The sequence below is a fragment of the Trachypithecus francoisi genome, unplaced genomic scaffold (genome assembly GCF_009764315.1).
Source record: "Trachypithecus francoisi isolate TF-2019V2 unplaced genomic scaffold, Tfra_2.0 Lachesis_group20, whole genome shotgun sequence".
NCBI classification, from domain to species: Eukaryota; Metazoa; Chordata; class Mammalia; order Primates; family Cercopithecidae; genus Trachypithecus; species Trachypithecus francoisi.
Genome location: NW_022681466.1, coordinates 39681493 through 39705323, shown reverse-complemented (window position 1 = coordinate 39705323; position 23831 = coordinate 39681493). Strand labels below are relative to the sequence as shown.

At 43.9% G+C, this 23831-nt stretch overlaps 1 protein-coding gene and 1 pseudogene across 2 annotated transcripts in view; one reads left to right on the top strand and one right to left on the bottom strand.

Moving 5' to 3' along the window:
- The window catches only part of PITPNC1 (phosphatidylinositol transfer protein cytoplasmic 1), a 327211-nt gene that overhangs the window by 9377 nt on the left and 294003 nt on the right, over positions 1 to 23831 (top strand). The window lies entirely within an intron of this gene.
- On the bottom strand, positions 21689 to 21781 carry LOC117068128 (annotated as a pseudogene).

The window sequence follows — 23831 nt, the reverse complement described above, 5'->3', positions numbered from 1 at the left end:
TACATCTAGATTCATTGCTTTAGCAGCCTGAGTGAGATTGCAGCACCCTGGCTGGCTTGTGTGGGCTTTGGCCTGTTTTCTGTTGCCTGGAGGCCTGTAGTGTTAGGCAAGTCTGAAAACTTTTTGAAAACTAGGTAACACTTTTGCCCCGGTTCAGATAAACAGACTGAGTTCTAGAAATCAGCTAACTTGTACTGAGAAGGTTTTATGTATCTTTAACAAATTCAGCCCACTGGGAGAGGAAAAGGAGAATTTCAGACTAGAAATCAGGAATTTTGTATATTCCCAAGTGAAGAGTTTTCTTATAGGTTACAAGGAGGATAAGGCACAAATATATTATAAATATTAAAATGGACAAACCAGTCGTATCTGGAAAATGTAGAGTTGTCTGGAAAAATCATCTTGGAAGCTTTACTTTTTGTACTATGCAACCTCTAATTTACAAATAACGTCCGAATCATTCAAATGAACAGTGTCACAGGGCTGCACACCGCCAGGGGGCGCCATTTACATGGGACCCAGTGGGAGTAGAGCAGTGTGGTTGCCTGCAACTGACCAACCTGCCTTTTACCACCCTTTCATGCTCCCAGCCCCTGCTGCTGTCCTGGGTTAGAACTTGAAAGTTTATACCAAACTCATGGGTTTACAAGTGGAAACATCCCACCCTTAGCATCGTCTTTCCTGAACACTCCATCTACAATAGCTTTTTCCCCATCTAAATCTCTGGCCAGGCACAGTGGCTCACGCCTGTAATCCCAGCACTTTGGGGTGCCGAGGCGACAGGTCACTTGAGGTCGGGAGTTCAAAACCAGCCTGGCCAACATGGTGAAACCCCATCTCTACTAAAAATACAAAAATTAGCTGGGCATGGTGGTGCATGCCTGTAATCCCAGCTACTCGGGAGGCCGAGGCAGGAGAATTGCTTGAACCCGGGAAGTGGAAGTTGCGGTGAGCTGAGATTGAGGCTGCACTTCAGCCTGGCTGACAGAGCGAGACTGTGTCTCAAAATAAAATATAAAATAAAATAATCTTTTCCTTAATATTCTCCCTAATTATATCCTCTATTATCTGCCTCTCCACACCTGTTTATTCCTTCAGAGCATTTATCTCAATTTGTACTTACTTTGTTTACTTGTTTGTTATCTATCGCCATCGTTATCTTTTCAACATGTAATCCACGTGAGAAGATACTGATACAATCTTTTCACTTATTTTTTTTCATACTAAGTCTTTGAAATCGTGTGTGTATTTTCCGTGGACACACATCCCAGTTTGCACTGGCTACTCTGCAGTGCTCAAGGACCACGTGTGGCTTGTGGCTGCCCTACTGGACAGTGCGACTCTGGTGCTTAAACTTAGGGTCCACACATAGTAAATATTTGTTGAATGAATGGATAGAAAGAAGCTGAGAAAAACAGAAACCATTTAAGGAAGCCTGATCCTCTATGGCCTCCTGTAAAAGGTTTAAAATTTTTTCGCTTCTATACTGCCTGAAATTTTACCAGTTAGAGATATCTTTTGTATTTAAAACATCCTCATTTTAAAATTTCTTAGTGATACCCCTGAGAAGTTTGAAATTGGTCATATATATTTAGGAGTTATTGCAATGAGACTGCTTTCCTCCCAACTCCCAGAGGAGTTTGTATATTAGTTTTCTTTTCTTTTTCTCGTTTTTTTTTTCCCTTGGAGTCTTGCTCTTGTTGCCCAGGCTGGAGTGCAGTGGCATGATCTCGGCTCACTGCAACCTCTACCTCCTGGTTTCAAGTGATTCTCCTGCCTCAGCCTCCCGAGTAGCTGGGATTACAAGTGCCCACCACCATGCCTGGCTAATTTTTGTATTTTTAGTAGAGACGGGGTTTCGCCATTTTGGCCGGGCTGGCCGCGAACTTCTGACCTCGTGATCCACCTGTCTTGGCCTCCCAAAGTATTGGGATTACAGGCATAAGCTACTGCACCCAGCCTCTTTTCTTTTTTACTTTGAGACGTAGTCTTGCTCTGTCACCCAGGCTGGAGTGCAGGGGCGTGATCTCAGCTCACTGCAACATCCGCCTCTCGGGTTCAAGCAATCCTCCCGCCTCAGGTTTCTTAGTAGCTGGGACTATAGACCAGCACCACCGCACCCGGCTAGTTTTGTATTTTTGGTAGAGACAGGGTTTCACCATGTAGGACAGGCTGGTCTTGAACTCCTAACCTCCAGTGATCCACCCGCCTCAGCCTCCCAAAGTGAGCCACTGCGCCTGGCCGTATATTAGTTTTCTATTGCTATGTTACAAATGGTCACAAACTCAGTGGCTTACAACAACACCCATTTATGAGTGCACAAATTCTGTGGGTCAGAAGTCTGGGTGTGGCATGGCTGGATTCTCTGCTCAGGGTCTCATAAGGCAGACATCAGGGTGTCAGCCAGGCTGCCTTTCTTTCTGGATCTTGGAGTTGTCTTCAGGGCTCATGTGGTTGTTGGCAGAATGCAATTCCTTACAGTCCATCAGTTAGAGGCTTGCTCCTAGAGGCCACCTGCCGTGGCCTGCCATGTGGCCCTCTCCACAACATGGCAGTTTGCTCTTGCAAGGCCAGCAGGAGCTTCTGCTGCAACTTCAGATCTCTGACTTGCTGTCTCTGACTTCTCGATGCTTTTCCAAAAGGGCTTACCAGTCAGTGGGAATCTTGAGGGCCATTCTGCCTCTCCTAGGAAGATTCGCTAAATTAGAGAAGTAGTTATTTCTTGAATCTGGAAAAGAGGGCTATGGAGGTTCCAGGTTGGCATCATGAAAACATCCATTCACAGATACTTTATTGAACTCCTGCTCTGTGCCAGGTGCTAGGCCTGGAGCGGCTAACAAGGCAGGTAGATCCCTGCCCTCCTGGAGCATCTAGGCCAGAGGATCCTGGAGAGGTTTTATTGTTGTTTAAAAATAAATGATGGACGTGGTTGCACAGGTCTGTTAAGTGTATTAAGAAGCATTGAAGGCCAGGCGCGGTGGCTCAAGCCTGTAATCCCAGCACTTTGGGAGGCCGAGACGGGCGGATCACGAGGTCAGGAGATCGAGACCATCCTGGCTAACACGGTGAAACCCCGTCTTTACTAAAAACTACAAAAAACTAGCCGGGCGAGGTGGCAGTGCCTGTAGTCCCAGCTACCCAGGAGGCTGAGGCAGGAGAATGGCGTGAACCTGGGAGGCGGAGCTTGCAGTGAGCTGAGATCCGGCCACAGCACTCCAGCCTGGGTGACAGAGGGAGACTCCGTCTCAAAAAAAAAAAAAAAGAACCATTGAATTGGTATGTAAAGTACATCTCAATAAAGCTTTTTGTTGTTGTTGTTTTGTTTTGCTTTGTTTTTTGAGATGGGGTCTCACTCTGTTGCCCAGGCTGGAATGCAGTGGTGCAATCTTGGCTCACTGCAACCTCCGCTTCCTAGGTTCAAGCGATTCTCCTGCCTCAGCCTCCCGAGTAGCTGGGACTACAGGTGCGTGCCATCACTCCCGGCTAATTGTTTGTATTTTTAGTAGAGACGGGGGTTTCACCTTGTTAGCCAGGATGGTCTCGAACTCCTGACCTTGTGATCCGCCTGCCTCGGCCGCCCAAAGTGCTGGGATTACAGGCGTGAGCCACCGTGCATGGCCAAAGCTGTTTTTTTTTTTTTTTTAGAAATAGAAGTGCTTACAGATTTGTTTGAGCAGAATAGATACCCATGTTCAGAGAGAGAAGGAGAGAGAGAGCCATTGAGAGGCAGAGAGTGCTGAATGTGAATTTGTGTAAATTGAAAATTTACAGTCCCTGTCCTTGAGATGGCTCTGGTTGTCTTGAATTTAGCTTTCCAGAGGAGGAGGTTCTCTTCCGCAGCAGTGTGGGAAAAAAATCTACCAGATTTGGACCAGAATGACTGCAATTTAGGTCAGAACATGATACTTAGAGGGAAAAAAGTAATCATGGCTTGAATAGCTGCCTTAAGGCCAGCTACAGGGTTGCAGGGGTCTGAGGAACCTTCCTTGTCAGAGCTCAGGATCCTTAGGGGTCCCCACAAGGGCATGGAGGCTGTGACCATCATGAGTAGAAGAACCAGCTTCCGAAGGAACCCAGGATTGTTCTGGCTCTGGCTCCAGGTGCATATCTCTGCTTTCTGTGAGCATTGAATGGGAAATCATGTGTTAGCAGAATAAATCCCAGAATACACATTCAGGAGAAGATGGTTCCACATGGCACATAAGTCCTTTGCCTTGTTGATGTTTGTCTGGCAGATGTCCTTAAGCCTTCCCATCAGGAGCTTTATTCTAAGGGTGGCTAACTGGCTATTGAAGCCTCATCTCAATAGTGTCTGTCTAGGATGGAAAATCACACCAGGTTCTGCTGGGCAAATCTCCCAGGTGGCGTATTGCTAGAGGAGAGCCCCACTGCAGAGGACACACTGTCCTGGCCACCGGTTTTGCAAACCATAGTGGAGGAAGGAGTTTGGGGTCACCAACCACTTCCTGGCTGACTGCCTGAGCCACATTATACAAGACTGTTTGTTGACTTAGTAATACTGAAGCCAGAGCTCACCAAGACTTTGACATCAAGCATTAAAGTGACTAATTCTTCTGTTTCCCAGCACTTTGACAAAGGGGCCTCTCTTAAAACTCCTCATCGGACATTAGTGGAAGTCGACTCATGTATCTAAACATGTAGCCAGCGTAAGTTCTTGGTCAGATTGACCCAATGACTTTTTTAATGTGTGTGTGTGTTTTTTAATCTTTTTAAGTTTGGGTGAAGTTTGACCTTCTGGTATTCCTGTTTATTCCTGAGCAAAGAAAAAAAAAATCATCATTCTTTTTTTTTTTTTTTTTTGAGGCGGAGTCTCGCTTTGTCACCCAGGCTGGAGTGCAATGGCATGCATGATCTTGGCTCACTGCAACCTCCGCTTCCTGGGTTCAAGCGATTCTCCTACCTCAGTCTTCCGAGTAGCTGGGATTACAGGCACATGCCACCATGCCCAGTTAATTTTTGTATTTTTGATAAAGACAGGGTTTCACCATGTTGCCCAGGCTGGTCTCGAGCTCCTGACCTCAGGTGATCCGCCCGCTTCGGCATCCCAAAGTGCTGGGATTACAGGCATGAGCCACCGCTCCTGGCCAAAATCATCATTCTTTAATTCCTTTGCATCATATCTGACCATCTTTAGAGTGTGGTTTCTTTCCCAGACTGAATCACCCAGATAAATAAGATTGGCCAAACAAATGTACTTTGATGATACCCTATAATAATGTTGTTTAAGTACTTAATCTAAGCCGCTTATCTCCAAAGACTGTTCCCCCGCCCCATGTCATCTTACACACACACACACACACACACACACACACACACACGTTCAGTTTCTGATTATATTTGCTGCATTAAGGCCAGATCCAGGTGTTTCTGCGCACTAGTGTGTGTGTTTTTATGTGAACATAACTAGTTTATGTATTTATTTATTTATTTTTGAGATGGAGTCTCACTTTGTCACCCAGGCTGGAGTGCAGCGGCATGATCTTTGCACTGCAACCTCCGCCTCCTGGGTTCAAGCAATTCTCCTGCCTCAGCCTCCTGAGTAGCTGGGATTACAGGTACCCACCACCACACCCAGCTAATTTTTATATTTTTGGTAGAGATGGAGTTTCACCATGTTGGCCAGGCTGGTCTCGAACTCCTGACCTCAGGTAATCTACTCACCTCGGCCTCTCAAAGTGTTGGGATTACAGGAGTGAGCCACTATGCCAGGCCAAAAAGTTCAATTTCTTAGAGATTAAATAACCCTTCAGGATTATACAAGGAAATAATTAGGGAAAGGTAGATGTTCTGTCCCAGTAACAGAAGAAAGTGGTCCAGAAATTTTATGTCCCATCAAATGATCGATTTTACTTAAGTATTAAACCAAGTGACATTCTTCAGTTTAACTCTGATAAATGAATCATATTCCTCTTTGCAAATAACTTTTGTAGTTCGTGCTCTAAAAAGAGAACCACCCCTACACTCTTGGAAATTATTCCTTTTAATGGCAGTAAAAACCTTTGGCTTTCAGAGGCGTCATCAGCAGAGATGTTAGTTCATGAGCACCTGTGAGTTTCTCAAAATTAGTATCTCAAAATGATGGGAACACACAAGCAGCACCATGTCTTTGGCACATTTAGTTGAAAACTTAAAATTCTTCAGGTGGAGGTAAGCAAATTGGAAGGTATTAAAAATGATCAGAATGTACTATTCAGAGTTATATATTTACCCTTCTCTCTGAAATGCCTGCGCCTTGGAAAACCCCAGCTCACTTTTACTAGCGGTGCCTCCAGATCCAGTTTCTAAACCACACAGCCAGATTAACATTATTGTTTTATAGTCACACTGCATGGGGACTAAAATAATTTTTTTTTCAGAGACCAGGGTCTCACCATGTTGTCCAGGCTGGTCTCAAACTCCCAAGCGCAAGTGATCTACCAGCCTTGGCCTCCCAAAGTGCTGGGATTATAGGTGTGAGCCACTGTGCCTGGCTAAAATAAATATTTTTAAGTTTAACACGGTTATTATTTTGAAATTGGAACTCTAAAAGACTTTTCAACATTCAAAATGATCAAGAACGTTAAAAATAATGAAAAAAGCACCCCTAAACCTGCCCTAGATTCCCAGGGGAGATTCAAAGATGTTTTGCTTTGTATCGGCACTGTTGAAATAAACACGTTATCACCTAAAAGGAACTATTTGAAGGGGACTGCACTTTATTGGATGTGTATATCCTGGTGAGTTTTTTATTAATGTTTACTGTTTTTTAAAAAATGTGTTAAAATGGCTGGGCACGGTGGCTTATGCCTATAATCCTAGCACTTTGGGAGCCCAAGGCAGGCGGATTACTTGAGGTCAGGAGTTGGAAACCATGGTCAGGAGTTGGCCAACATGGTGAAACCCCATCTCTACTAAAAATACAAAAAAGTTAGCTGGGCGTGGTGGTGCATGCCTGTGACCCCAGCTACCCGGGAGGCTGAGGCAGGAGAATTGCTTGAACCCAGGGGGCAGAGGTTGAGGTGTGCCAAAATCACGCCACTGCACGCCAGCCTGGGCTACAGAGCAAGATTCTACCTCAAAAAAAAAAGAAGAAGAAGAAGAAAAATGTGTTAAAACACACATAACAACATTTGCCGTCTTAAACCTTTTTGAGTATACAGTTTTTTTGTTTGTTTGTTTGATTGTTTTTTGAGACGGAGTCTTGCTCTGTCGCCCAGGCTGGAGTGCAGTGGTGCGATCTCAGCTCACTGCAAGCTCCGCCTCCCGGGTTCATGCCATTCTCCTGCCTCAGCCTCCCGAGTAGCTGGGACTACAGGCGCCCCCCCATCACGCCTGGCTAATTTTTTGTATTTTTAGTAGAGATGGGGTTTCACTGTGTTAGCCAGGATGGTCTCAATCTCCTGACCTCGTGATCTGCCAGCCTTGGCCTCCCAAAGTGCTGGGATTTCAGGCGTGAGCCACCGCGCCCGGCCTTAACCGTGTAACATTTTCATTCTTGTCAACTCTGTTAGTGATATCTACAAATAGAGCTTTCAACTCCCTATAGCCAATGACCTGGGCTTTATTAGATTTTATAGTACAATGGTCCTGTCACTTTCAAGGAGCAGTTTGTCATGAACACTATCCAAAAAAGTATCTAGAAAAACGTTGGTCTTCAGAGTTTCAATCCAGTCTGAGAAGCGTTTTCCTACTGGGGACAAAAGGTATTTATTTAACTCTTACTGTTACCAAAACATTACACATCTACAACACAGACGTTAAAGAAGGCCAGGCTTGGGCCGGGCGCGGTGGCTCAAGCCTGTAATCCCAGCACTTTGGGAGGCCGAGACGGGCGGATCACGAGGTCAGGAGATCGAGACCATCCTGGCTAACACGGTGAAACCCCGTCTCTACTAAAAAAATACAAAAAATTAGCCGGGCGAGATGGCGGGCGCCTGTAGTCCCAGCTACTCGGGAGGCTGAGGCGAGAGAATGGCGTAAACCCGGAGGCGGAGCTTGCAGTGAGCTGAGATCCGGCCACTGCACTCCAGCCTGGGAGACAGAGCGAGACTCCGTCTCAACAAAAAAAAAAAAAAAAAAAAGAAGGCCGGGCTTGGTGGCTCATGCCTGTAATCCCAGCACTTTAGGAAGTCAAGGCGGGAGGATCACTTGAGCCTAGGAGTTTGAGACCACCCTGGGCCACATAGTGAGACCCCATCTCTTCTGTGATACCAGGGATTTGGCTACTTTTGATATAAGAGTCAGTACTAAACTCCCTCTTTAAAAAATAAGATGGGCCAGGCGCCGTGGCTCATGCCTGTAATCCCAGCACTTTGCAAAGCTAAGATGGGCAGAACACGAGGTCGGGAGTTCGAGACCAGCCTGGTCAATATGGTGAAACCTGTCTCTATGAAAAATGCAAAAAGTAGCTGGGTGTGGTGTCGGGTGCCTGTAGTCTCAGCTACTCGGGAGGGTGAGGCAGAAGAATCACTTGAACCCAGGAGGCAGAGATTGCAGTGAGCCGAGATTGTGCCACTGCAATCTAACCTGGGCGACAGCAAGACCCTGTCTCAAGAAAAAAAAAAAAAATGGTTGCCAGGAGCAGTGGTTCACACCTATAATCAACACTTTGGGAGGATGAGGTAGGAGGATCGCTTGAGCCTAGGAGTTCAAGAACAGCCTGGCCAACGCAGTGAGACCCCGTATGTATTTATGTATATATTTTAAAAGTTATAGAAAACAGCGCTCTTATTAAATTGGTAATTAGCAATTAAAGTAGAAAAACATCATTGGATAGATGGCTGAGAAAAGGGATCTGTAATCACCTGTTTATCTGGACAGGTTTTTTCTTTCTTTTTTTTTTTTTTTTTTTTTTTTTTAGAGATACGGTCCCACTCTGTTGCCCAGGCACCATCATGACTCACTGTAGCCTCACACTCCTGGGCTTATGCTATCCTCCCGAGTAGCTAGGACCAACAGGCCTGCACCACCATGTCTGGCTAATTTTTTTCTTTTTGCAGACATGGGTTGGGAAGTATCTTGTTACATTGCCCAGGCTGGTCTCGAATTCCTAGCCTCAAGCAATCCTCCTTCCTCGGCCTCCCAAAGTGCTGGGATTATAGGTGAGAACCACCACACCTGGCCTGGACAGGTAGTTTTGAAAACAGGGGTTATCACTAGAGAAGTTTGTGCTTGAGCCGAGGAGCATGTCGTCTGAAATGTGTACATTTCCTATAGTTAGTGCCCTGGTGGCATGGTCCTCCATCGATAACATTTTGCTGAGTTTTCCCTAACTTGAAATAATAACAGTGATGCTGGTGCTGATGAAAAGACTGATGTGGCCCTTACATCCCACATGAGTCATCATTCTGGATTATTGTAGCCTCCATAAAACTGACACAGTGGATGAAAGTGGTTTTTCTCAATACTTAAAAACGCTGTGAAAATGAGATAGGTTTAAAGATATAAATGTGATTTTTTAATCCTGCCCCTCACCCAAGTGCCAAGAGTTTGGTGACTAGAATTGCATTTAATCTTCGGGGTACAGATTGTAGCTTGCAGGCTGGAGACTCAAACCTTAGCCTATTGAAGGCCATGACAAATGCTCATTTTTTGATACTATGTTTTTGCTGCTCATGAAGAGGCATCATGTTCAAAATGGAAAATCTTTAGATTCAGGACTTAATAGTTCACCTCTTTTGGATTGTGTTTGACGGAAACTTGGACACAGCTGAGTGTAATTATGCTTTTCAGCAGTATGACTTTATAGTACTGCAGATATGGGCATACTTTGAGATTTTTCTTTTTGCCAAAATGTGTCTGAAAAGGAAGTTGGTGGTGGTTGTGTGTGCATGTGTGTTTTTAAGGTAATTAGGCTATCAGGGGTCCAAATGGAATAATCCCCTTAAGCCTTTTCAAGAAAAACACTTTTGAAGGGGTAAGTATACTTAAAATTAGCCATTATTTACGTAGGTGCTCAGCTTTTTGACCATGTTCTCTAGGATTTGTTTCTTTTGCATTTTGGTTATGTTTGTCGGAAACCATCTTTTTATTTTTTATTTTTTTTCTTTCTTTATTTTTGAGACAGAGTCTCACTCTGTTGCCCAGGCTGGAGTGCAGTGGCGTGATCTCAGCTCACTGCAACCTCTGCCCTCAGGTTCAAGCAATTCTTCTGCCTCAGCCTCCCAAGTAGTTGGGATTACAGGCACCTGCCACCACACCTGGCTGATTTTTGTATTTTAGTACAGATGGGGTTTCATCATGTTGACCAGGCTTATCTCAAACTCCTGACCTCAGGTGATCCACCGGCCTCCCAAAGTGCTGGGATTACAGGCATGAGCCACCACACCTGGCCTTATTTTTATTTTTTGAGATGGGGTCTCTCTCTGTTGCCCAAACCGGAGTGCAGTGGTGCAATCACTGCTCACTGCAGCCTTCACCTCCCTGAGCTGAAGCCTTAGCCTCATGAGTAGCTGGGACCACAGGCGTGAGCCACCGTGCCTGGCCGCGAACACCTTATTTTTTAAAGAGGGAGTTTAGTACTGGTTCTTAGATCAAAAGCAGCCAGATCCCTGGTATCACAAAAGCTTCATCATGGATTCATCTATTTTTCATCTCCAGAATACCACCTCAGTGCTGTCCTGGCCAACAATCCGTTCTCTAGACCTGGAGAAGGAGCTGCCCCAAGGGTCTTCCAGGCCTCTCTCTTTTTGAGAAAAGTTAAGAACAAAGTAAAAAGATGCAGTGGCGAAATGACGTCGGGGTTAATGGATTGGGATTTTAGGGCTAGAGTCCAGGCTTTTGTAGCTCTCTGCTGCATGCAGGATCTGCCCTGAACATCTCTCAAAATCATGGGCTGGGGTAAAACCTGCTCACCCTGGCTCAGACCAGAGGACTTTGCAGCCACCTCAAGACACACGTTTGGGTGTGTCTCATCTCCAATCAGGATGTTCAGCTTGCTTTCTGCTTTTCTTAGATCTTTTTGAATTGCGAATTTGGTCACAGCTGACCACTTGCTTTTGCATCAATACTTAAAAGTGTTCAAGGCCGGACGTGGTGGCTCACGCCTGTAATCCCAGCACTTTGGGAGGCCGAGGCGAGCGGATCACAAGGTCAGGAGATCGAGACCATCCTGGCTAACATGGTGAAACCCTGTCTCTACTAAAAATACAAAAAATTAGCTGGGCGTGGTAGCGGGCACCTGTAGTCCCAGCACATGCCATACATGCCATACAGGCACATGCCAGCATACCTGGCTAACTTTTGTAATTTTAGTAGAGACAGGGTTTCACCGTGTTAGCCAGGCTGGTCTGGAACTCCTGACCTTATGAGATCTGCTCACCTCGGCCTCCCAAAGTGCTGGGATTATAGGCATGAGCCACTGCGCCCAGCAGAGGATAAGCTTTGATGGTTGTTCTCAGTTGGTCGTTGTCAACTTTCAATGGCCGGCCACTATGCTCCTCATCTTCAAGGCTCTTGTCTCCTTTGAAAAACTTCTTGAACCACCACTGCACTGTACATTCTGTAGCCATTCCTGGGGGCAAATGGGTTGTTTATGTTGAGTTGTCTCCACTGCTTTACCACACATTTTGAACTCGAATAAGAAAATTGTTTGAATTTGCTTTTTGTCTAACATCATTTCCATAGTCTAAAATAAATATAAAATAAACAGCAAGTAATAAGTCATTAGCAAAAAAAGTGAAAAAATGTGCGTTAAAATGATGTATAACATAACCACATTTATTTAAGAATGTATTCCAATATCAAACGGCAAATTCCAACAATGCAAAAATTTACCCCTGAAAAGAGGCATAGTCACTTTAAACTTGGTTTTTCTTTCATTTTACTCTACCCTCTTATTGATGAAACACTTTTGCATTTTATCTCCCTGAGCCAAAGTACCTGTAAGTTGCTCAGAGTTGGGGTTGGTGTAGTACTGTGGAAGAGTGTGGACACAGAAGATCTAGTCTGTCCTTGCTGTGTGATATCAGTGATTTGACTGAGAAAGACTCATTTTCCTGGGCCTCACCTGTCAATTTTCTCAACTGTCAAATGCCCTCTTTTGGCCTGTATTAGGGGCTGATCTCATGCAATATGGAGCCTACTCTGCAAATACAAGGGGTCGTGGTCATTGTCCATTTGTGGGGAGTGTGAAAACACCTGGGGATCACGGTGGACTAGACACTGTCTCACACTTTAAAATGCCTTTATTTTAGGGGTACCCTCTAGTGCAATAGGTATTTTGGACTCTCTGCTTTCCAAATGGCCAATGGGAAATCCTGAGATGTCCATGGGATTCTAAGTTTGCCCAGTGGGAATGTTGTGTCATAGTCATAAAGGCTTAAGGATTACTTTATTTCCAGCCCTGCAGGGGCTATAAATTGCTACTTTTTAAATTTCATTCTCCAGCATCCTGATGTTTATGTTGCTATGGTGGTGTGTCTCTTGCTCGGGTGACAAGATTGCCATTGGAAATAGGCCAAAGTAACAGCCTAACAGGTGGCTGTGCTTTGGGAAGTCATTTGCAAAACTATTTTGCAAAGAAGTCTGGTGCAAATAAGTCACACGACTGTGCCCTTAACTGTAGTTTATAGTTTAGCATTTTTTTAAAACGCATTCCTCCCCATTTCCGTTTTATATATAGACTTTTTTCCTCTTTCAAGTAGTGCCACGCTGATTTCCTGTAGTAACACAAGGAAAGATTTCAGTTCATTTTATTTAGCAGTGGATGTCCTTTCCTTATTTTGTGTAACCGGAGCCCTCTTTCTAAAAATAACCCTTCTTTTCCTAATGTGATTCTTCTTATAGCTGATGTACTCTATTTAAATGAAAGGCCTCTTTTTAACATGCCCATTTTAATTGATATGTATTTATTACATATAACTATATATAAAAAAATACTTATATAAATATATAATAAAAGATTTCCCTGTAGGGTCTAATCCTTAGTGAATGTGGTAGCAGAAATTTTTCTTTACACTCTCACCTGCCAATTATGATTGTTTTCTTTCACTCTTTCTGTTTTTTTTTTTTTTTTGAGATGGAGTTTCGCTCTGTCATGTCACCCAGGCTGGAGTGCAATGGCGCCATTGCAGCTCACCACATCACTGCAACCTCTGCCTCCTGGTTTCAAGCAATTCTCCTACCTCAGCCTCCCAAGTAGCTGGGATTACAAGCATGCGCCACCACACCCAGCTAATTTTTGTATTTTTAGTAGAGACGGGGTTTCACCATGTTGACCAGGCTGGTCTCAAACTCCTGACCTCAAGTGATCCACCCGCCTTGGTCTCCCAAAGTGTTGGGATTACAGGCGTGAGCCACCGTGCCTGGCCAATTTTCTTTATTTTGAGATAAAATCATAGAAAGAACTTGAGTATTAAACCAGTTCAACTTCCTACCCACTTGAGAGTCCTTTCTATGATAATCTTGGGTGGCAATCATCTTGCTGGTATAAGCTGGGCTTAGTACCAGCTGTCACTTAGGTGTGGGCTCTTTTTGGTAATATAACCTCTGCAGTTTTCCACTTTGATTTGTTGGAAGATGCTTTCTCATGTTTAATTGGTATCTGATTCCTTAGAGCTTTCAGGATTGTTTCTACCGCTATAGTGACACAAACACAAGCCCCTTCCTCATGCTGACTCTTTAAACATTTAAAGAAATCTATAATGTTGGCTGGGTGCAGTTGCTCTTGCCTGTAATCCCAGCACTTTGGGAGGCCGAGGCAGGTAGATCACGAGGTCAGGAGTTCAAGACTAGCCTGGCCAAGATGGTGAAACCCTGTCTCTACTAAAAATACAAAAATTATCTGGGTGTGGTGGTGGACGCCTGTAATCCCAGATACTCAGGAGGCTGAGGCAGAGAATTGCTTGAACCCAGGAGGCGGAGGTTGCAGTTAGCTGAGATCGTGCTACTGCACTCAAGCCTAGAGGACAGAGTGAGACTCCATCTCAAAAAAAAAAAAAAAAATCTAGAATGTTGTCCTTTGGTCTTCTCTTCCACTGGCTTACTACTTTCAATTCCTTCAGATTGAATTTATGAAATGCTTTTGTCTCCCTCACCATTCCTGTGGTTCCTCTTTCTTATTGTCCTTTAGAAAATATTGAACGCAATGTGTTAGAGCAGAGGTCAACCAACTTTTTCTGCAAACTGCCAGATAGCAATATTTGAGACTTGCAAGCCGTAAGGTCTCTGTTGCAACTACTCAACTCTGACCTTGTAACATGAAAGTAGGCATAGGGCAACATGTAAATGAATAGGCGTGGCTGTGTTCCCATAACATTTTATTTATGGACACTGAAATTTGAATTTCATAAAATTTTCACATGCCACAAAATATTGTGTGCCTTATGCTTTTTTTTCCCTCCAACCATTTAAAAATGCAAAACCCATTTGTAGTTAGAGAGGCGTACAAAAACAGGCTGTGGGCTGCATTTGGCCCATGGGCCGTTATTTACTGATCTTAGATATTGGAAGACCAATACTGAAATCACTGGAACTTCAGCTTTAACACTAGCACTGTCATTTTCAGAAGCTGCATCAAACTGCTGGCTGCTTCTGACAAGGTGGTCAGTTACACTTGGTCTTCTCTGTCCCCCGACTCCTCCCCCATTTCCTGACAAAGCTGTCTCTCTGACCTGTGGGTATGTGTTCTGCTAGAAACAAGCAGCCATACCACAGCAACCGTAACCATAGGACTTTGAAACAAATGCAATGAATGGCATCCACTAGTTTCAAGTTTGACCACATGTTTTTATTGTTTGTTTTTTGAGATGGAGTCTCGCTCTGTTGCCCAGGCTGGAGTGCAGTGGCACAATCACTGTTCGCTGCAACCTCCCCCTCCCAGGCTCAAGTGATTCTCCTGCCTCAGCCTCCCAAGTAGCTGGGATTACAGGTGCCCACCACCATGATCAGCTAATTTTTATATTTTTAGTGGAGATGGAGTTACACTAAATGTTGGCCAGACTAGTCCGGAACGCCTGACCTCAAGTGATCTGCCCGCCTTGGCCTCCCAGAGTGCTGGGATTACAGGCGTGAGCCACTGCGCCTGGACTGACCACATTTTTGATTCTTGCTTCTGTTATATCTATATTAACCATTCCTCTTAGCTGCGTGGCAGATGTGATAAGCATGCCTTTGTGTCTTTCTCTAAGTCACTGACTTTTCAGTAACATCTAAATCATAAAACATAGGTCTGGCCGGGTGCAGTGCTTGTGCCTGTAATCCCAAGAGGCCGAGGCGGGAGGATTGCTTGAGTCCAGGAGTTTGAGACTAGCTTGGGCAACATCGTGGGACCCCATCTCTAAAAAAAAAAAAAAAAAAGTCATGACTGCTTTCCTTTGTTGCAGAAACCAGTAGGTATTTGGGTGTAGAAATGAAACCCTCAATTATATTCATCAAGGCTAAAAATGAACTATTCCCTACTTGCTCATTTGTTTTAATTTTAAAAATAAGCTTCTCATTAGATATTTTGAGAAACAGTTTAAGATTATAATTTCGTATGCAGAGGAGAAAATTTAGAAAATGGTGAAGCCAACTTTTTTAGTGTATAAACATTTAATTATAATTATATGTGTGTCTGTGTGGACATTTATTTAGCAAGGCTTTGCTTTAAGGGGAAGGGAAAACACAGAGGGCCAACATTTATGGAACATTCTAGTGGGCCAGGCCCAATGTCTTAATCATCTCATTTCAATTTTGCAGTTATCCTCCAAGGTGGATCCTAGTATCTTCATTTAACAGACATGGAAATTGAGGCTTAGAGGATTTGACAAAATTACCCCGATCATTAATGGCAGAGCTGGGTGTAAACCCTGGGCTTGGTCAGGCACGGTGGCTCACGGCTGTAATCTCACCTTTCTGGGAGGCTGAGGTGGGTGGATCACCTGAGGTCGGGAGTTTGAGACCAGCCTGGCCAACATCCTGAAACCATGTCTCCACTAAAAATAGGAAAATTAGCTACGTGTGGTGGGCGGGTGCCTGTAATCCCAGCTACTTGGGAGGCTGAGACAGGAGGATCCCTTGAACCTGGGAGGCGGAGGTTGCAGTGAGCCGAGATTGTACCACTGCACCCCAGCCTGGGCGACAGAGCCAGGCTCCATCTCAAAACAAATGAACAAAGTTCCTGGGCTCTTTGGCTACAAATTCCATTCCAGCAACACCATTGTTTTGCATAACCAAAGAGAAGTTGATGTTAATTCATTGTCAAGTTATTTGTACCAATATCCTAAATATCCTAAAATGGGAATATGTTCCTCAGTTATTTACTGGAATGATAACATTTCTGGACATACATCTTCAAAACTGTAATGTAAATTAAGAATATGAACATTCTCAGTGGAAAGAGACCGTTCAAGTTAACATTATTTGCATTTGCCATTCTTTGGTAAAACCAGAAACATAGATACAATTTTAGATTACCTTCAAGCTATTATAAATCTTGAGGGAAACCTTGATTGATTTTTAGGAAACTATGTCTATCTAGACTGTATCTTGCAAACAGGCACTTTAAGATGTCATTATATGAATATTCAGAAACTAAGATGTAATAGAGCCTAGATGAGAATGTGTGATAATCTAAAGATATCATTTAAGTCAGGGCTTTAAAAATACATGACTTCAAGTGAAAAACTAAGCCTTGTAAACAAGTTCTTTACAATTCACCAAGCATGCTCTAAACCTGCATCCCTCCTGAGTCCTTTAAAAGGAGACTTATAAAAGGGAGATGAAAGAGATTGTCAAAATATATTTTTGAAGCACAAAGTAAAACATATTTAATATTTTAATTGTATGAAATGAGTTGCTTAAACTAATAGCCACTGCTGGGAATGACAAAAGCTTGGCTAAGATTATTCTACGGGGAAGCTGGTTTATGGCTTTCTGGGGCCAGTGGCTGGGCATGGTTTAGATTATGGGTTCCTTGTAGGATTATGATTGTTATTGCCTCTTTTTTAACTCCCTGTAGGAGCTTTGATAGTGCTTTGCACATGGTGGTTGCTTAGTTGAGGTTGACTACCAGTTTATGGTCATTTAAATTCAGATTTAGGGCCAGCCACCATGACTCACGCCTATAATCCCAGCACTTTGGGAGGCTGAGGCGGGCAGATCACCTGAGGTCAGGAGTTTGAGACTAGCCTGGCCAACATGGTGAAACCCTGTCTCTACTAAAAATACAAAAATTAGCCAAGCATGATGGCACACACCTATAATCCCAGCTACTTGGGAGGCTGAGGCATGAGAATCGCTTGAACCCAGGAGGTGGAGGTTGCAGTGAGCCAAGATCATGCCACAGCACTCCAGCCTGAGCAACAGAGTGAGACTGTTTCAAAACAAAAAATTCGGATTTAGGGACGGGCACAGTGGCTAATGACTGTAATCCCAGCTACTGGGGAGGCTGAGGTGTGAGGATCACTTGAGTCTGGGAGTTCAGGGCTGCAGTGAGCCATGATTGCGCCACTGTACTCCAGCCTGAGTGACAGAGCAAGACCCTGTCTCAAAAAAAAAAAAAAAAAAAAATCAGATTAATTTTGTGTTGATCGTGGCTTAAAAAACAAGAAAAATATATTGCTGTTTTAAAATTTTTATTTTTTATTGGATATTGCACAGGTATGAATCAATTTACCCATAAATCTATTGTCCAGTTCAAGAAGTAGAATGTTATGAGTATATTCAACATTTTCTTTCTTTCTGTTTTTTTGAGACAGGGTCTTCGCTCTGTTGCCTAGGCAGGAGTGCAGCGTCATGATCTCAGCTTACTGCAACCTCTGCCTTCTGGGTTCAAGTGATTCTCCTGCCTCAGCCTCCCGAATAGCTGGGATTACAGGCATGCTCCACCATGCTCAGCTAATTTTTTGTATTTTGTTTTTTTTTTATACTTTAAGTTCTAGGGTACATGTGCACAATGTGCAGGTTTGTTACATATGTATATGTGTGCCATGTTGGTGTGCTGCACCCATTAACTCGTCATTTACATTAGGTGTATCTCCTAATGCTATCCCTCCTCTCTCCCCTCTCCCGACAATATGCCCCGATATGTGATGTTCCCCTTCCTGTGTCCTAGTGATCTTGTTGTTCAATTCCCACCTATGAGTGAGAACATGTGGTGTTTGGTTTTCTGTTCTTGCGATAGTTTGCTAAAAATGATGGTTTCCAACTGCATCCATGTCCCTACAAAGGACGCAAACTCATCCTTTTTTTATGGCTGCATAGTATTTCATGGTGTATATGTGCCACATTTTCTTAATCCAGTCTGTCACTGATAGACATTTGGGTTGATTCCAAGTCTTTGCTATTGTGAATAGTGCCACAATAAACATATGTGTGCATGTGTCTTTATAGCAGCATGATTTATAATCCTTTGGGTATATATCCAGTAATGGGATGGCTGGGTCAAATGGTATTTCTAGTTCTAGATCCTTGAGGAATCGCCACACTGTTTTCCACAATGGTTGAACTAGTTTACAGTCCCACCAACAGTGTAAAAGTGTTCCTATTTCTCCACATCCTCTCCAGCACCTGTTGTTTCCTGACTTTTTAATGATTGCCATTCTAACTGGTGTGAGATGGTATCTCATTGTGGTTTTGATTTGCATTTCTCTGATGGCCAGTGATGATGAGCATTTTTTCATGTGTCTGTTGGCTGTATAAATGTCTTCTTTTGAAAAGTGTCTGTTCATATCCTTTGTCCACTTTTTGATGGGGTTGTTTTTTTCTTGTAAATTTGTTTGAGTTCTTTGTAGGTTCTGGATATTAGCCCTTTGTCAGATGAGTAAATTGCAAAAATTTTCTCCCATTCTGTAGGCTGCCTGTTCACTCTGATGGTAGTTTCTTTTGCTGTGCAGAAGCTCTTTAGTTTAATTAGAGCCCATTTGTCAATTTTGGCTTTTGTTGCCGTTGCTTTTGGTGCTTTAGACATGAAGTCCTTGCCCATGCCTATGTCCTGAATGATATTACCTAGGTTTTCTTCTAGAGTTTTTATGGTTTTAGGTCTAACATTTAAGTCTCTAATCCATCTTGAATTAATTTTCGTATAAGGAGTAAGGAAAGTATCCAGTTTCAGCTTTCTACTTATGGCTAGCCAATTTTCCCAGCACCATTTATTAAGTAGGGAATCCTTTCCCCATTTCTTGTTTTTGTCAGGTTTGTCAAAGATCAGATGGCTGTAGATGTGTGGTATTATTTCTGAAGGCTCTGTTCTGTTCTATTGGTCTATCTCTCTGTTTTGGTACCAGTACCATGCTGTTTTGGTTACTGTAGCCTTGTAGTATAGTTTGTAGTATAGTACAGGCATCAGGTAGCATGATGCCTCCAGCTTTGTTCTTTTGGCTTAGGCTTGTCTTGGCAATTTTTTGTATTTTTAGTAGAGATGGGGTTTCGTCATGTTGCCCAGGCTGGTCTTGAACTCCTGAGCTCAGGTGATCCTCCCGCCTTGGCCTCCCAAAGTGCCGGGGTTATAAGTGTGAGCCACTATGCCTGGCCCCTATTCAACATTTTGTATATGCCTCTTCTTGATCCCAGACCTTCTATACGTATGGCATTATAGAGGATTTAGTTTTCAATAACTTGCTATTTTTTCCTAGTAAATTTTCAAAGAGATATCATTCAGATGCCACAAAATTAATTCTTTTAAACAAATGTACAGATCCCTGGTTTTTAGTATTCTGAAGGTTGTGCACCCATCACCACTATTCAATTCTAGAATATTTTCTTTTCCTTTTTTGGAGATTGGGTCTTGCTGTGTTGCCTGGGCTGGAGTACAGTGGCTTTTCACAGGCGCGACCATCACGCACTTCAGCTTTAAACTCCTGGGCTCAAGCAATTCTCCTGCCTCAGCCTCCTGAGTAGCTGGATTTCAGGTGTGTGTCACCTTGCTTGGCTAATTCTAGAATATTTTCACTACTCCCAAAAGAAACCTCATATCCATTGGCAGGCACTCCCCATTTCCCGGTTTCCCCAACCACTGGCAGCTACTAATCTATACTTTCTATCCTTGCGGATTTGCCTGTTCTAGACATTTCATGTAAATGGAGTCATACAATGTGTGACCTTCATGTTTGGGTTCTTTTGCTTAGCATAATGTTTAATAAAAGTGTGTGGTGCAGCATGAAGCAGTAAGTACTTCATTCCTTTTCATGGCTTAATTATATATATAAGATTTTTGTTTGTTTGTTTGTTTTTTGAGATAAAGTCTCACTCTATCTAGCAGGCTGGAGTGCTTTGGTGAGATCTCAGCCCCCTGCAACATCCGCCTCCCAGGTTCAAGAGATCCTCCCGCCTCAGCCTCCCGAATAACTGGGATTAAAGATGTGTGGCACCACGCCTGGCTAATTTTTGTATTTTTAGTAGAGGCAGGGTTTCACCATGTTGGCCAGGTTGGTCTCGAACTCCTGGCCTCAAGTCATCCCTCCACCTCTTCCTCCTAAATCGGTGGGATTACAGGTGTGAGCCACCATGCCTGGCCTCATGGCTTAATAATGTTTGATTGCATGGATATACAACATTGATATTATTGGACATTTGGGTTGTTTCCAGTTTTTGGCTATTATGAACAACGCTGCTATGAACATTCACATACAAGCTTTTATTTAATCACTTGTTTTCAATTCTTTGGGACATATACCTAGGGGTGGAATTGCTGGGTCATATGTAACTCTATGTTTAGGTTTTTGAGGAACTGCCAAGCTGTTTTCCACAGTGCCTGCACCGTTTTACATTCCCACCTACCGTGTACGACGGTTCCAGTTTCTCTGCATCCTGGTCAGCACTGTACTTTCTGTCTTTTTGGTCCTAGCTATTCTAGTAGGTGTGAAGTGATATCTCATTGTGGTTTTGATTTGCATTTCCCTAATGACGAATCATGTTGGAAATCTTTTCATCTACCGGCAATTTGTATATCTTCTTTGAATAAATTTCTGTTCAAATCCTTTGTCTAGTTTTCAGTTGGGTTACATGTCTTCTATTGTTGAGTTGTAAAACTTCCTCATATGTTCTTGATCAAATATTTGATTTACAAACATTTTCGGCCGGGCGCGGTGGCTCAAGCCTGTAATTCCAGCACTTTGGGAGGCCGAGACGGGCGGATCACGAGGTCAGGAGATCGAGACCATCCTGGCTAACACGGTGAAACCCCGTCTCTACTAAAAAATACAAAAACTAGCCGGCGAGGTAGCGGGCGCCTGTAGTCCCAGCTACTCGGGAGGCTGAGGCAGGAGAATGGCGTGAACCCGGGAGGCGGAGCTTGCAGTGAGCTGAGATCCGGCCACTGCACTCCAGCCTGGGTGACAGAGCGAGACTCCGTCTCAAAAAAAAAAAAAAAAAAAAAAAAACCAAACATTTTCTTCCATTCTGTGGGTTGTCTTTTCACTTTTTCATAGTGACCTTTAAAACACCAAAGTTTTAAATTTAAAAAAACTAAAATAAGGCCGGTGTGGTGGCTCACACCTGTAATCCCAGCACTTTGGGAGGCCAAGCTGGGCAGATCACCTGCGGTCAGGAGTTTGAGACCAGCCTGACCAACATGGAGAAACCCTGTCTATACTAAAAATACAAAATTAGCCAGGTGCGTGTAATCCCAGCTACTCGGGAGGCTGAGGCATCAGCCTGAATTGCTTGAACCCAGGAGGCAGAGGTTGTATGAACCGAGATCACGTCCAGCCTGGGCAACAAGAACGAAACTCCATCTCAAAAAAAAAAATCTAAAAGAAATTATTTTTTACATCAGATAGGCAATGTGCTGATGTCGTAATAAGGTTTGAGAGAGGCACATAGTGTGAAACCCAATCTCTGTGCTTGTGAACCACAAAAGGTTCAAAAGTTTTATTTTATTTTTTGAGACACAGTCTCGCTCTATTGCCCAGGCTGGAGTGCAGTGGGGCAATCGTGATTCAACGCAACCTCTGCCTCCCCAGTTCAAGGTATTCTCCTGCCTCAGCCTCCCAGTAGCTGGGATTATAGACATTCACCACCACACCCAACTAATTTTTTTGTAGTTTTAGTAGAGACAGAGTTTCACCATGTTGCCCAGGCTGGCCTTGAACTCCTGAGCTCAGGCAATCCGCCCAACTCAGCCTCCCAAAGTGCTAGGATTACACGTGTGAGCCACCTTGCCTGGCCTAGGATCAACAGTTTTTTTTTTTTTTTTGAGACGGAGTTTTGCTCTTTTTGCCCAGGCTGGAGTGCAATGGCGCGATCTCAGCTCACTGCAACCTCCACTTCCTGGATTCAAGCAATTCTCCTGCCTCGGCCTCTCGAGTAGCTGGGATTACAGGCATGCGTCACCATGCCTGGCTAATTTTTGTATTTTTAGTAGAGACGGGGTTTCTCCATGTTGGTCAGGCTGGTCTTGAACTCCCGACCTCAGGTGATCCACCTGCCTCGGCCTCCCAATGTGCTGGGATTGCAGGCGTGAGCCACCACACCTGGCCAAGTTTTTTTTTTGAGATGGAGTCTCACTCTGTCGCCTAGGCTGGAGTGCAGTGGCATGATCTTGGCTCACTGCAGTCTCCACCTCCCGGGTTCAAGTGATTCTCCTGTGTTAGCCCCCCAAGTAGCTGGGATTACAGGTGCGTGCCACCACGCCCCGCTAATTTTGTACTTTTAGTAGAGGTGGGGTTTCACCATGTCGTCCAGGCTGGTCTCAAACTCCTGACCTCAAATGATCCACTCACCTTGGCCTCCCAAAGTGCTGGGATTACAGGCATGAGCCACTGCGCCCGGCCCAAATCATTCATTTCTTTATGGCTAAAAAATAGTATCCTTTGTATAAATCTGCCATGATGTATTTATTTATTCTTCGTTCCATACAGATTGGGTTGTTTCCAGAGGTTACTATTATGAACACTGTTGCTCTGAACTCACTTGAATGTGCATGCGTGAGTTTCTTTCCAGGGTATGCGCCTAGAAGTGTAGTGTGTGCACGTGTTTTCCAAAGCGATTGGCATACTTACGCTCCTATCAGCGATGTGTCAGAATTACATTTTGGAAAACAGTTTTAAGCATTGTGTTTGTTCTGTCTCTCATTGAAAAAAGTCATTACTAAAAAGAAACAAGTGGTATTTGCAAGTGAAATTTGCCTTTTAGGCTTCTGATATTTTATTAGCAAGAATTAAACAAGCAGAAGGCCAATAGCTTGAGAACGTAGTATGCAATTAGTATCTCTTTGTTTTGTTTAATTTATTTTATTTTTTCACAGTGAAGACTTAACTATCTCTTTACATTTTAAAATATCAATGTGGAGCTTAAACAGGTCTTTGGCTGGTTTGTTTATTTTTGAGACAGTCTCGCTCTGTCGCCCAGGCTGGAGTGCAGTGGCCGGATCTCAGCTTACTGCAAGCTCTGCGTCCCGGGTTTACGCCATTCTCCTGCCTCAGCCTCCCGAGTAGCTGGGACTACAGGCACCCACCACTGCACCCGGCTAATTTTTTGTATATTTTAGTAGAGACGGGCTTTCACCGTGTTAGCCAGGATGGTCTTGATCCCCTGACCTCGTGATCCGCTCGTCTCGGCCTCCCAAAGTGCTGGGATTACAGGCTTGAGCCACCGCGCCTGGCCTCATACTATCTTTCTTTTATGACCTTAGGCAAGTCAATGGAATTGTCTGTGACCACAGTTTCCTTATTTATGAAATAAGAAGCCTGAGATTCAGATCACACATGGAAGTGCCTCACCCTTGCCTGACCCTCAGTAGGGACTTAGTGAATAGCCATTAATACTACTCCTACAAATAAACCTTTCCAAACTGAGCACAGGACTTGGCCTGGAGCCTGGGGCAGGGTTTAATGTGTGCTGAGGATCGGGTAATTTTTCTGGGGGGGATGATAAACATGGTGGTCAAAATTCCAAGTAGATACTGACAAAAC